Source organism: Buceros rhinoceros, unplaced genomic scaffold, assembly GCF_000710305.1.
Source record: "Buceros rhinoceros silvestris isolate BGI_N320 unplaced genomic scaffold, ASM71030v1 scaffold2487, whole genome shotgun sequence".
Classification (NCBI taxonomy): Eukaryota; Metazoa; Chordata; class Aves; order Bucerotiformes; family Bucerotidae; genus Buceros; species Buceros rhinoceros.
The window spans coordinates 92,056-105,824 of NW_010423818.1; positions in this window are offsets into that span (position 1 = coordinate 92,056).

Genomic DNA, 13,769 nt, shown 5'->3' on the forward strand with positions numbered 1-13,769 from the left:
TACAGTATTGTCTACGAATCAAGGCTTTCTGACGCTTCCAGGGAAGCTAGTACTTTCTGCAGTCTCGTCTCAAAACTATGCAGTGCTTTGCTCCACACTAATTAAATATCAAGCCAGGGCATTTTCTACCTCTGAAGGCATCATCTTTTTAACTTCAACTGCCATAGACAGCACCTCTCTGAAACAGCTGTTATTTATACAACGCTAAGCACAGAAGGAATACTTAAAATGCAAGCTGACCGCACCGCTCGTAACAAGAACGGGGGAAGTGTTCTGGGGTATTACTGCATTTGCACAACTGTTTACATAAGCATAGTTACTTTGCTTGTAATTCTGGTATAATGATAGTGCTGAAATAATATTTTTTCTACCTATACAGTCAGAATAACCTTAGAAAGGCAGTCTATCCATGCAACTGTTGCAAAAGTACTGAATTTTCAGCTGTAACTTTTTACAAACTTCCAATACTCTCCAGCCTAAGAATTAATCAATCTGGTGAAACGACCTCATACACAAATCAGACAAAGAAGGAAAAATGCAAACACTGCACCTCATCACATAACCTAATGTTCTGTCTATGCTTTTCAATGGTACCACAGCATATACTGCTGATGTAGTAAGTGCTATGAAATAGGAACACTGCATAGCCCTTTCTAAAGAGCTATACAGGCTTGCCTTTATACACAGAATAGAAGAAAAACAGAATGAAAACTGGTAAGAATTTAGGGCAGGAGGAAGACAGGCTAAAAGGGACAGCGAAGGAAAAGTTAAGGGGGAAAACAAAACAGGCAGAATTACAAGGGTCCACTACCACTCACTCCTCTTCATACTCTGCAATGAAAATCAAGACTTCCGTCCTTCACCAATCCCTTTCCACCACCGCCTCTGAAAGCAAGAGTATACATCTTCTCCCCCTCAAGTGCTGGTCCTTACAGAAACAGATAACCTACAAGTTTCTCATTAACTCAAAGGCAGAAGTTCATGCAGCAGCTCTAAAAATTCCCAAGTCTGGTGTTAACCATATAAGTATCCAAATGCTACCAGTTTCCCCCAACTCCCAGATTATTTTTTTCTTCCTTTAAAAATGTCCAGGACAACAATCATGTGTACGTGTATATATATACACACACACGTAAAAAATACACGTACATACACACACACACATCTATCTAAAATCATACATGAAAAAATATAACCAAGTGGTCTGTGGAACTTATTCTTGACCTGTTGTATGTATGGTATAGTCATTAGCTACGTGACCTCACATTTCATTTTCCAAAGGAAACACTTTCTCTGTTCCTGCCTCAGCGTTAAGGATGTCTCACTCTGGGGACCTGCTGTCTTGTGCTCTGCAGGTTTTTGCAACTGTCCCATTTCATCTGCTGTAGCAGCTGGAATACAGGCAATAAATAATTAAGGTGATAGTTAATATCATACTCTGAAGAACTGAACTCCACCCTTGCCTCTGTCTATATGAATTAAATCACTTAAGTCAAACTTTTTGAAGACCGTAACTGCATGTCTGTGGTTGTTTCTCTACACCTTCCTGTCCCTGTGTCTAATCTGAGACCTAACAGTCTGACCTAAAAGGTTCAGTTAGCTCCAATTAAAATAAAGTGAAAACATGACAGCTGTTAACATTAAAAACTCCTAAAGCATAGGTTCTGGGTACACTGGTCATCAGATTTAAATGAACAGTAATGGCAGTGTGTACCTTTAACATTTTCTCATATTCGTTACTTGCAAAACATGACGGCATCAAAGATAGGGTGAATCATACTTGATTTAAATGACCGTCATTTACCAGTAACCAGATAATATTATGAACTAGAAACCTGCAGAAAGTTAAATATTAAATAGCAGGTTTTCTAACACAAAATATGTAATCTATTAAAACTAGTTACAACTGCAAGATGGGCAGTATGGTATCTCCTTCTAAAGACAAAAGCAGTAATTGTGAAGAGTAACAACTATTTCATTACTATTTCAATATAGAAAAAAATATAATTCGAGGTAGAGTTATGAATATCTACGTGAACAGAACATGTTGAGGACAAGCTAGCAAAACCATGAAAACATATGCTTTACAATTCATCTCAGCTTATTCAGGAGGCCAACAAAATACTGAGATGAATGACTACATATAAAAAGCTGTAAACGACAATCATATGCAAAGACTACAAAAAGAGGTACACGAAAATTTAGTATAGTTTACATAAATTAAAAAACAGCTAAGAGGACAAGCTTGAAAAAACAATTATGTGCTTACCAGATTGCCTGCAGAAAGAGCTAAAGTGGTACAAGAATTTGTTCAAAATGGGTCTCAAATAAAGGTTTATTCATTGCTTTTTATCACCACCAGGGGACTTTGTGTCTATTAGCTGTTCAAAATGAGCTACAATCCAACCTGTTTTCATTCTTTCCCTTTCTATTTATACCTCTTTCACCACTGTGCTCCCTCCTCCAAAACTGGGGTTCCAGCCACAGGAGAAAGGACTCTTCTAATCAAATTTAAAATGTCCTTGTAGATGAATCCCAAAATAGTTTCACAGTTCTACATCCTTCTTTAAGAACAGGTAAGTCAAGAAATCAAGATTTCTTAATTTCTTACAACTGAAGTTAGCCACCAGGAAAATTAAGACCTATCAGTCAGAATTTCAGCCAGAGCGCTCTGGATTACAAAGAAGCAAACATAAGCAGTTGATTAAGAGGAAACGTCTTGCTTAAATCAGCTCAGAATAGTAAAATACCCTCAACCAATCAGCTTCTATCTTAGATTTGGGTAGCCAAATGAGATAATTCAACATCTGCTTCTTCAGATGAATGGAAAAAAGATCAAACCTGATGGATCAATTTAGAGACCTTCTATTACAGTTTTTTCTAGATTTAGTTTATGTGGGATTGTGCTCTCTCCTTACAAAGCAGTGTCTCTACCCACAAGTGAGTCTTACTTGAAGAGATTTGATAATTACACTGTTATCTGCTGGGAACATGTTAAGACTTCAGATTGTAGGATCACGGATGTTAATGATCCTAATACTCTGATTTTTGACAGAGATACATTTGGGGGCACCAAATTATTAACGATGCATAATGTTCCAGAGGAAGCACTTCATATCTCACCATCAGTCCTCATTAGAAAGTGGCGCTTTATAATTTAAAATTTGTGAATGTGGGAATCAGTTTTCAAGTTCTAGGAAAGTCTCACTTTTGCCAAGGCTCCATCCCGCTCCTCTGTCCCATCCCAAAGAATAAAAGACAACAGAGGATGGTAATTGCAATGTATTACCAAGGGTATTTTAAAATACTGAAAACTGCAGGCTAAGTAGCTCAGAATATTTTACAACAAATAGTTTTTAAAAATATATATGAAATTATCTCTATCCCACAAGGTTTATTGAAATTTAGCCAACTTAGGGAATGCAGTGCAGCACACACACAGTAACGGCAGTAATGGGAAAATAACTGGCATCACCAAAAAACCTGAAAACTACAGCTCCTCTGAAACCAGAAAAATAAACAAGAACAATGACAAATATTTTGAAACCTTATCTATTTGTATCACAAATTCTTATGCCAATCATAACATAGATCAAATTTGGGGGGGCGGGGGGAGGGAAGTGTGTGTGTATAAGATGTGAGCAGAATATTCATTTATCAGCTAATTAAGTTATATATACAAAATAACATCTAATTTCATAAAATTAATTACTTAGAGGAGAAAAATTCAATTACATCTTTAGAAATACTTGGCTATATGTGGTTATCCATTATAGACTTTGTCCTTTTCTTCCCAGGATTACTTTAATCATTATAATTGAAGGACAGTTAAAAGGTTCATCTTTCAGAGGAAGTTTTTATCAACTATTTGGAAAGGCTATGTGAGGAGTAGTGTTTGCTGTTTCACCAGCTTATTGGTTTTATTTTTATTCCACTTAGAGCTATGGCTGGTTGTGTTCACTGAACGTGTGACAATCGCCAGCTCTGCATAGGGTGAAAGATAGATTCCCCTAACTTTTCCTTCTTTCCCCCACATCTGCCCAATTCATGTTATCTACAAAATTTGCCACTGATCTACATGTCAGCAATGCTGCGTTTCTGCCTTTTTTTCTTTGAATGTTTCCTTGCTCCCTAACCCTCAGAAGAAAACTTTTGCTCTAAGGAAACTGAGTCCCATCTGTTGCTATATACACAACGACCACCTGCACTGATTGCTGAGATTTAATAGTGCTTTCTTCTTAACTTCATTCTCTGCTGAAGCAGCTCACACTAAAATATACAAACTTCAGCAAGGTTACCTTGATTTTTCATAGAACGCTTTGGTTTGGAAGGGACCTTCAAGGCCATCTAGTCTGACTCACCTGCAGCGAGCAGGGACATCTTCAACTAGATCAGGTTGCCCAGAACGCCGTACAACTTGACCTGCAATGTTTTCAGTGATGGGGCATCCACTACCTCTAAGAGCAACCTATGGCGATGTATCACCGCCCTCATTGTAAACGATTTCTTCCTTAAGCCTAGCCTGAATCTACCTTCCTTTAGTTTAAAACCATCACCCCTTGTCCTGTCGCAACAGGTTCTGCTGAAAAGATCGTCCCCATCTTTCTTAAGTACTGAAAGGCTGCAATAAGTTCTCCCTAAAGCCCCCTCCAGGCTGAACACCACCAACTCTCTCAGCCTGTCCTCGCAGCAGAGGTGTTCCATACCTCTGATCATTTTCATGGCCCTCCTCTGGACCTGCTCCAACAGGTCCATGTGTTTCTTGTGCTGAGGACTTCAAAGCTTGACGCAGTACTCCGGATGAGGTCTCACCAGAGTGGAGAAGAGTGCCAGAACCACCTCCCTCGACCTGCTGGCCCAGGACTGGTTGGCCTTCTGGGCTACAAGTACCCATTTTCAGCTCACCTCTAGCTTTTCATCCACCAGCACCCCGTTCTCTGCTGGTCTGCTCTCCATGCCTTCACCTCCCAGCTTGTACTGATACCACAGCTTGCACTGACCCAAGTGCAGGACCTTGCACACTTGGCCTTGTTGAACCTCTTGAGGTTCACACACACCCCTATTCTCCAGTTTGTCCAGGTGCCTCTGGATGGCATCCTGTCCCTCCAGCACGTCAACTGCACCACTCAGTTTGGTGTCATCTGTAAACCTGCTGACGGTGCACTTGATCCCACGGTATCATGGATAAAGATAGTAAACAGCACTGGTCCCAGTACGGACCCTTGAGAGACACCCTTTGTTACCAATATTTTAAGACATAACAGATATCAATCTGTATATTAATAGTAACAAAAGTAATCTGAACATTAATAGTAATTAATGTGAATTACTACCATCAGTTTCTGCACTCTTTCAGTACACCTTTCTATGGGCAAACATGTTTGTTCTGCCACATGGTGAAACAACTGGAGGCTGCGAGGTCACTAGAGAAGGGTGCCAGGGTTATGCTCATGATCTGTGACACTTAGCAGAGTTTGCTTCCTCGGGTTTCCAGCCTTGTTATCCACAGTTGTAAACCGTCAGTCGGCTCCAAGCACACCAAGCCAGCTGGCCTCCCTGCGCAGAAGACCATGAAGTCACGCTCAACAATCATACTCACCGGCAGTCAGTGAGTGATAAAATGTTCATGACATAACAGGATGGTAAATGAAATATAATAAAAGCTATCAAATTGAGATAAACATAGGAACACAGGGGACAGTAACCCCCTACCTGTGCATTTCAGTGCAGTTTGCTCCATTATGTTCTCCTACTCATTATTCTCCATGTAAATACTAAAATACCTCAAGCCACAATTGTGTCCTCTGTTTTCACATTTTGTAACCAATAATCAAGACAAGGATATCAAAATACTCAAGTATACAAATAACTGTTGCTGCAGGAAACGCTTTAAAACTCCTTTTAAGTGAGACAGATAGAAGAGAGAAACGGCGCTGCACATGGTCATGCCCACTTCACCACTCATGTTCCATTTCAGTACCAGTGTCACTCAGTTAGTTAAATGCATAATCCCTTTCTTGAAAGCTACCTTACAAGATCTGAAAAAAAGATGCTGACAAATCTTATTATATGCTATACTGTATTCTATTTCCAGAATGAAGCAATAGTTTATTTTTTATAGCAGCACTTGCTCTCAAGAAAGCAACTCTAACCAAGTGCCAAAACATGAGAGCAAAGTATTCTAGCTCCCAGACACCATCTCTCTCAAGAAAGTAAATTTTTAGCAATGACAGAAGAATCCTACTTACATCTTCCCAACCCCTCCCCCCAGCCCCCCTTTTTTTTTTCCTAAGAGATGTTTCTCTCCTGTGTTTCTTTTCCAGTTTCTAGCTGTTGAGATATTGCATCTCTGGGTAACGGCTCCAGAAACAGACTCCTTTCCCTATTGTGGGCTCTTGTAGAAGTTACTTCTCTGCTAACTGCCTCAGTTAATGACTAACTTCTGATACTGCCAGACTAAGTACTCACATAAGAAAACCAAGCATACACACGCAAAAAAACCAGACCAGGAAATAAACTTCAAAGGAAATGGGCTGACACTTGCTGGTATGGGTTGAGTTCAGCATAACCGATGTACGTGACAGGAAGTAGTGAGGATGCACTGTCCTGAGGTTTGCATCCTTGCTCACCCTTCCATAGCAGAAAGGCTTGTACACTGCCCTCCTCCTCCAGTCTGGCCACAGATTTGTTTCTGGCATAATCTCTGGTGCCAGTAGAAAGATAGAGCTCAGCATGTGGTCTCTGTGCTGCACCACCAGTCACATTCCTGAGGCCACGCTGGCAGTCAGCACGTCTCATCACATCCCACAAACATCAGGGTTTAGTGAGAGACCTCAGCGTGGAAGAGGGGTAAAGAGGGTGTTTAACCTACTGCCTCTAAGCTTCCAGTTTCTTTTAAGTAGTTTGGAGTGCAAATCAAAGCTGATTTTTTTTTATGACAGGTGTTACTGTGTCACTAATTTGGTAATAGGATTGTTAAAAAATATAAACCCAACAGTGTTTAAAATATTTTTCCAGTGCTGTTTTATTCCTTTTCTCTGTCACTGCAGTTGCTTCTCCCTAAACTCATGATTTTGCAAAAGAATTGAAAGGAGCTCTTCTGCTGTCTTCGAAACTCATTCAGCTTCCGAATCTCCCGAGTACCATTTCCCCATAGGTTGATTGATCACAAATGTCATGTGTTTAAGGGAGAAACAAAAGCAGCTTTTCAGATGTGAAAGTAAAATTTTTAGGTAAAATTAATAGGCTTTATTCCCAGCAACCCCCACATTAACCATCTAGAGTGTGTTTCATATTCCCCACACATTCCGGAACACACTCCTGCAACTACTGCTCCTGCATCAAAGGTACTGCTGCAGCACAGGAGAGTAGAATTAGGAGCGGGAAGATTACCAGATGCCCACATGAAGTGCTCCCAATTCCTGCATCACCATCACTCCTTCACCTGTGCCCCAGGCCTCCTCAGCAGCCAGTCACATACCATCTTTCCACCCTAAGCCCAGTTGCTGCACTCTCGGCCATTGTCCTCTAGCATCCTTCCTTCTCAACCCAGGGACCCTTCTGCCATGCAGCACCCCCAATGGAGTAGAACAGACACCGTCAATTTGAATTTCAGACCTCGCTTTCCCCCATCAACAAAATCTACTCAAAAGGCAGCCGAGCATCTCATCAAACAATCACTTTTTTCAAGCTTCCCAGTAACTAATATTTGTTGAATGAACTTGCTTCCTTATTTACTGGCTCAATAAATAAAGCAGATCATTACTCGAGTTATTACAGTTCCTGTAAATTGGAATTTACACAGATAAAAGTCAATCACTATGTCTGTAAAGTGAAAAACAAGTTCAAACTACTATTGAAATACAGCATTTTGCAAACTAACAGCTAAAAAGCGGGTTTCCCCCCCATACAACCTGTTAAAAATGTCCATTGGTTTATCTAAATGGTATTCCTTTGGTATTCTTAGCATACACAAAGTTGAAATACTTTCTCCTGAAAAAAACATGTATACTTTTGTGCATCTACATATTTTCACATAAGACGTTAATGTCATCTCTCAGAAGCAAGTTTGAGTACACCATAGACAAAGTACATAAATACAACATAAGCAAACATCGTAATTAATCCTGATGTAATTTAAACAATTGTTCCTGCAACTACCAATAGTTTACACACTTAATGAACCTGCATTCATTACTGTTATATGAAGAAAACCAAACAAATTTAAACCTAACACCACTGAATTTTCATCATATGCTTCTACAGGAAATTTTTAATTACAGAGCCTAATAGCCTGGGAGAGGCTCCATAGCAGAAATGTATTAGGTATTCAGATTATTCAAACTTTGGTTCAGTAAACGCAGCACAAAAACGAAGACACTGAAAACCATAGTGCAGACTATCAAGTCATACAAGGGCTACAGAGTAAGAAAGGTATTTTTTTAATCAGTTCACGTGTTGGAACAGATAGGGAAGCATGTAATCCTCAAATAATTCTTGCAATAAGTACAGCAGCTCCTGCTTCAAGAGACTGACATCCAGTCAAGTGCGCAACACTGAGAAAGGAAGCATGTGAAAAATTTGAAGGACGATACGATTTGTAAGCAAAAACTTGGACAACATGGTGGGGTTTGGTTTTTTCTTTTGGTTTTTTTGTTGTTTTTTTGTTTTGTTTTCTTTTGTTTTTTAAACGATTGTGGACAACTGGAACATTCAAACTGAAATGCACTCACATGAACCCTCCACAGCCTTCTGCTATAAATGCTTCTGGAAAAAACCCTGAAAACTCAGTAAAATTCTTTTTGATAATGTTCCAATTTACTTTTTTTAAATTATGAGTTTTGTATTGTTATACTTTAAAGCCCTCAAAATAATACCAGTGTATCAGGGTGAAGAACTTGGTTTAAAAGTGTAGAATAAAAAAAATCAAAATAAATAAAACCCCTTTATTATGAAAGTAGGTTAAAATAGAAGGTTTAAAGGAAAAAAGGTATGACTGCATTCTTTAGATACTGCTCATAGAAAATAAAATAAAAAATTAGTAAGCAACAGATTCTATATGAAAGCAAGAATAATTCCCAGCAACTCCCCACTTTCTCATGTTTTCCATTCTTTTCATTTTTCTCTTAGACCATTATCACCTTTACACTTCGTAATCTTTTAACTCAAACATGCAACCCTATTTACAAGCCAGACTCTGGTATCCTTTCACTGGAACACTGAAACAAGCTTCAAAGTTGGTAAGTATTAATTTGCAAAGGATTCTAAATCACTATCCACCAGTAAACATCTCGAACAGTGTTTTACTGACGTTGATGGATTACTACACACTGAATTTCTTCAATATACTCCACCTCAAAGTGGGAAACTAAACACTGAGTGCAATTGTCTTTCCAGAACCATGTTGTGTGTTTTCTGAAGCCTATTTGCATGTACACGTAAAGTAAAAACTATAACCATGAATGTTATGAAATAACATCTTTCTTCAGACAACTAAATTGTTCATGTAGAAGGCACAGCAGCTGATTCTCTAAGTCACTACATATTCTTTGTGTGGTGCTTATGGCAGCCCTTTATAGTTCTCCAGTGTAACAGATATTCCTAAACTAACAAGGTTGTGATCTTTGTCCAAGGAATACATTTATTTACTGTTTGGTTTCATTCAGAGCTAAGCATGGGGATCACCCCACAGACCAAAAAGGAAAACCATGTTAGGTTTCCATTTGACACACGTGCTGTGTGTATCTAAACTTAGGAGGCACCATAAATCCACCGGCAAAAAAAAAAGCAGCTTTTAGTCTTCTAACTCTTATATAACATAAGCAGGCATGACATCAGAGATCCCCGGGGATAATTCACTCAGCTATTTGAGAAAACACATATAAAGAGCTTTTTGTCCTTTGGCAACCACATGCATTACACATTTATTTTCCAAAATACCATCTTTATGGCTGTAAAGGAATAAACAGCTCAACCTCCACACAAGACTCTGTATAACTCTTCTTATTAATTTTTGAGCAGGTATTTCTAGCATCCTTTACTAGTTGTTTGTGTATGAAAATCTATCGCAAAAACGTGGATCGGATCTGTAAACAACGGAAATTAATTTCTGAGCCCTAGATATCTGATGATAAAGATGAATGTGTTACATCTGTTAATGACATCACCTTAAAAACTGAAAGAGATGTCTGAAGCTTTCAATGTGGAAGGCAAGACTGATAAAGCAGTAAGCAGCTCTGAAGAGCTAGCAGGGAACAGAGTACAAGTGCGCAAGCCTTGTACTTTGCTAAATGAATGAATATTCCAATGGCAAAAAGAACACAAAACTGGTTGTACCTAAATTATTATTCCTATGCAAAATGTTTTAAGTCCTAGTTAAGGGTGAGTAACACAATGCAGGAGAAAAAAGTTACCTGCCGATATATGCATTTGCTCAGCAGAAATCTGCATGCTGCACAACTGCAACATCTATGGTTTAGAAAATAACAAAGCTAGATATAAGTATTTTGGTTGATTCATTTCTTGCAAACACTGTGCTATGAGTTGGATGAATAGGCTGGATTTCAGGAGACTTAAACAGCAGAAGAACTCTTTACATGCAGAAAACTGAGAAAGGTTTTTTCGTTATGTAGGAATTCCCACTTGTGTAGATACCTCAATAGTGATGAACAGGTAGATGACACCCTCTGGTCTGATGACGTATGTACGTTGTGTTCTATAGTTCTAACACACACTATATAATAAAAGCAATTTAAAACATCCAAATAGGCAGTACTTAAATTTTAAAGATAGCTTTACAAGTCACCTGCTGAAGGCACAGAGTTCCCTCCAGTAACTATAAAAGGAAAACAATACCAAGCTAGCCACATACATCAACTTCTAAGGAATGATTGTGGAAATCTGTGCACAACCCACTGTGTAGAGACCTACACCAAACTGTAATACCAGGGAGAAGTAACATAAGCAATTCCGGTCACGGATTCAGACAGTCAAGCTGGCAAAGCAGGATACAAACTGAAAAGAGCAAGCAAGGTGGCACTGACACCTAAAAAACACACTTTGCAATTTAAATAAGAATCAGTTTATTACAAGCGCACATATGCCAGCAGTACTGGCACTTCAGCCAGGCATCTTCAAAAATAAGAGGAAAATCTGGATGGATGGTTGGATGCTGATAGTTAGCTCAAAGTGTAAATTTGTGTGTGTCTGCCCTGCCCACCTGTCCATGTGGGTACACCTCAGGCTTCACAACTATACAGATGTCTTTTACCAAACGTCCTTCCAGCCCAAGACCAGTGAATTTATTCTTCAGAAGATTTACTGTAATTTCTGTAAGTTGGGCTATTGTATCTGTCAGAAGCAAGAAAAACAAACCTACCTCTTTCTAACAGGACCCCAAACATAGTTCAGCGTCTCCGGGAGGTTTTTGCATTAAAAACTACGGAAGTATGAGACAAAAGCCTTTTTGCCTCGTGAATTTTTCTTTTTCCTCCTATGGTCAGTAGAAGGAAATATCTACATCTGTTCCTGGTTAACATGCATGGGAAACATTTTATAAAATGAAAACAGATTTGAAATAATTTAGATTCCAATACTAAACCCTCAAAAGCAAATTACCTACAGAAAGTACATGTGTGGGTGTATTCCTGTTTCACTGCATCAACAGCCTTAATCAGCCTTGCATACTATTTCTGATTACGGTTCATTATATAAAATCACGTTGATAACAGTTCAGCAAGAACATTTCTTAACCCTTTCTGAAGAAGAGAAATACCATTGTTGCATCAGTTTTCACCTTTGAGGTGTGCATGTGAGAGGTGGCTCCCCAGCCATTCACAACATTGTAAAAGCCTTAACAGCGAACTGTAAACCACAGGAATAAGCTTGAACTATCCAGAGTAAAGGCTGTGGTGTCCCTGTGCCAAGTACGGTGACATCTGTAGACTCCGCCTCAGCTCCGCATGCTACCGCAACCCCAGGTCCTTGCAGAGCCTCTGCACAAAGCAGACTTTGAAGGCTAATGGACCTCCCCACTCACACAGAGGAAGTGATTCCCACTGCACCAGCTGGAGCCACATCTCCTGTTCAAAAGCTTTGCTAAGACTTCTCAGGAGTTTTTAGTAACACAAACTATTCTGAAGCCAAATGTGCCTCCTTCAATTCTCAGGGCTGCAGTTTAAGCATACACGCTTTCTTTTTTAGTTTTTATACACTCTTCTATTCCTTTGAAAGGGGGATTTTATCAATATTATATGTTACACGTTAGGCAAACCAGTATCTGAAAACTACTTGAAAATATCAGCAATTTTAAGGCATCACAAATAATTTCTTGGTAGGATTTCCTATCAGATAGAGAGTATAACTGTGTTCCACAACATTTCAAGACAAATTAGGTCTTGATTTCACCCTGTAAAGACTAAATGATTTTATACCTCCTTCCATTAAGGAAACTTTGCTCAGTGATACCTTCACTGTTGAAATCAACTCATCTTTCTGTACTGGAACACAAGAGATTTTTCTGGGGATGACCTTTAGTGAAAATGCCTGTCTTTTATAACAGTTTCAGTAGCTGATTCAGTAATCGGTGTTAGTGGTTACCAAGCAAAATTCACCCCTGGTTACAATAGCAGCAGTGTAGGGTCTATTATTTTTTTTTTTTAACCAGAATCCTTCAGCAAAACTTACCCCCAAATCAGTGGGTTTGAACACAGGCAAATGCAATAACGTCACACTTAAATCAGTGCTTTGCAAGACCATCAGATTGCTAAAATTCAGATACTACATACTTGTAAGAACTCTGTTGTGTTACCATTATTTCACTATTAAGCCAGAAGGTGTCAAGCCACAGCCTTTGAATCTAAGCAGGAACATGAGAGGTGTCTTCCTCCTCTTGAACAAAAGCCCTTTGCTGCCAGCGGGGGCAATTTCTGAATTTCCATAGGCCTGCTGAGAAGGAATTTGCAACAGATGACAAACCCAGGCAGATAGGAAAACCAGAGCTCCCAAAACATAAATTATCCTCTTGCTGAAGGAAATCCTCTTCAATACCTACATAAGTTTAAGTGTCTAGGATTTTACATGAAGATGCCAGTGTAACTAAGCTGACTTATGTTCATGTATGTGTTTGGGGAAGCTGGGGGGAGGGGGAATATTAATGGAAAAAAAAAAAATTCAGACCCTGTCAGCTCAGTTTGAGTTGTAACCCCCATTAAAGCTCTTCCAAACCTCAAGCCTACCATAAGCACAGCAATGACATTACAGCAGACAAATCTATTTGGAGCAGTTCATGCAGAGCAAAAAGCTGTTACACCTAAAAATACTGTATGGCTAGTTCTACAGACAGTTTTTTCCTTTTTCCTATTTTATCCTTCATCCTAATCATCTAGTTGTCATTTACCAAATACAGCAAACCAAAAAATGGGCTTTGGAATAGAGAGAACACAGTTTTAAAACTGCTTGGTAAGCACGGATTCCTGAGATCACAGAACTACTTCAAAATACTGTTAAAGAAAATACTTTTCTTCAACATAAAACTTTTAGATAAATTTCTGCTCACCTGTAATTTAATACAGGCTTGCCAGAAGATCTGCTGAAGATGAGCAATCACTCTAGATGCAAATTTTAAACATACAAACTGTGAGAAATTAATAATCTCTCTCTGAAATTAAACATATGAAATTTCTGATACTTCTGAGTATTTCATTACCTCAGAAGAGGGAGTAGAACAAAATTTAATCTTTTTTTCTTGATACAATTAAAAACCACAATTA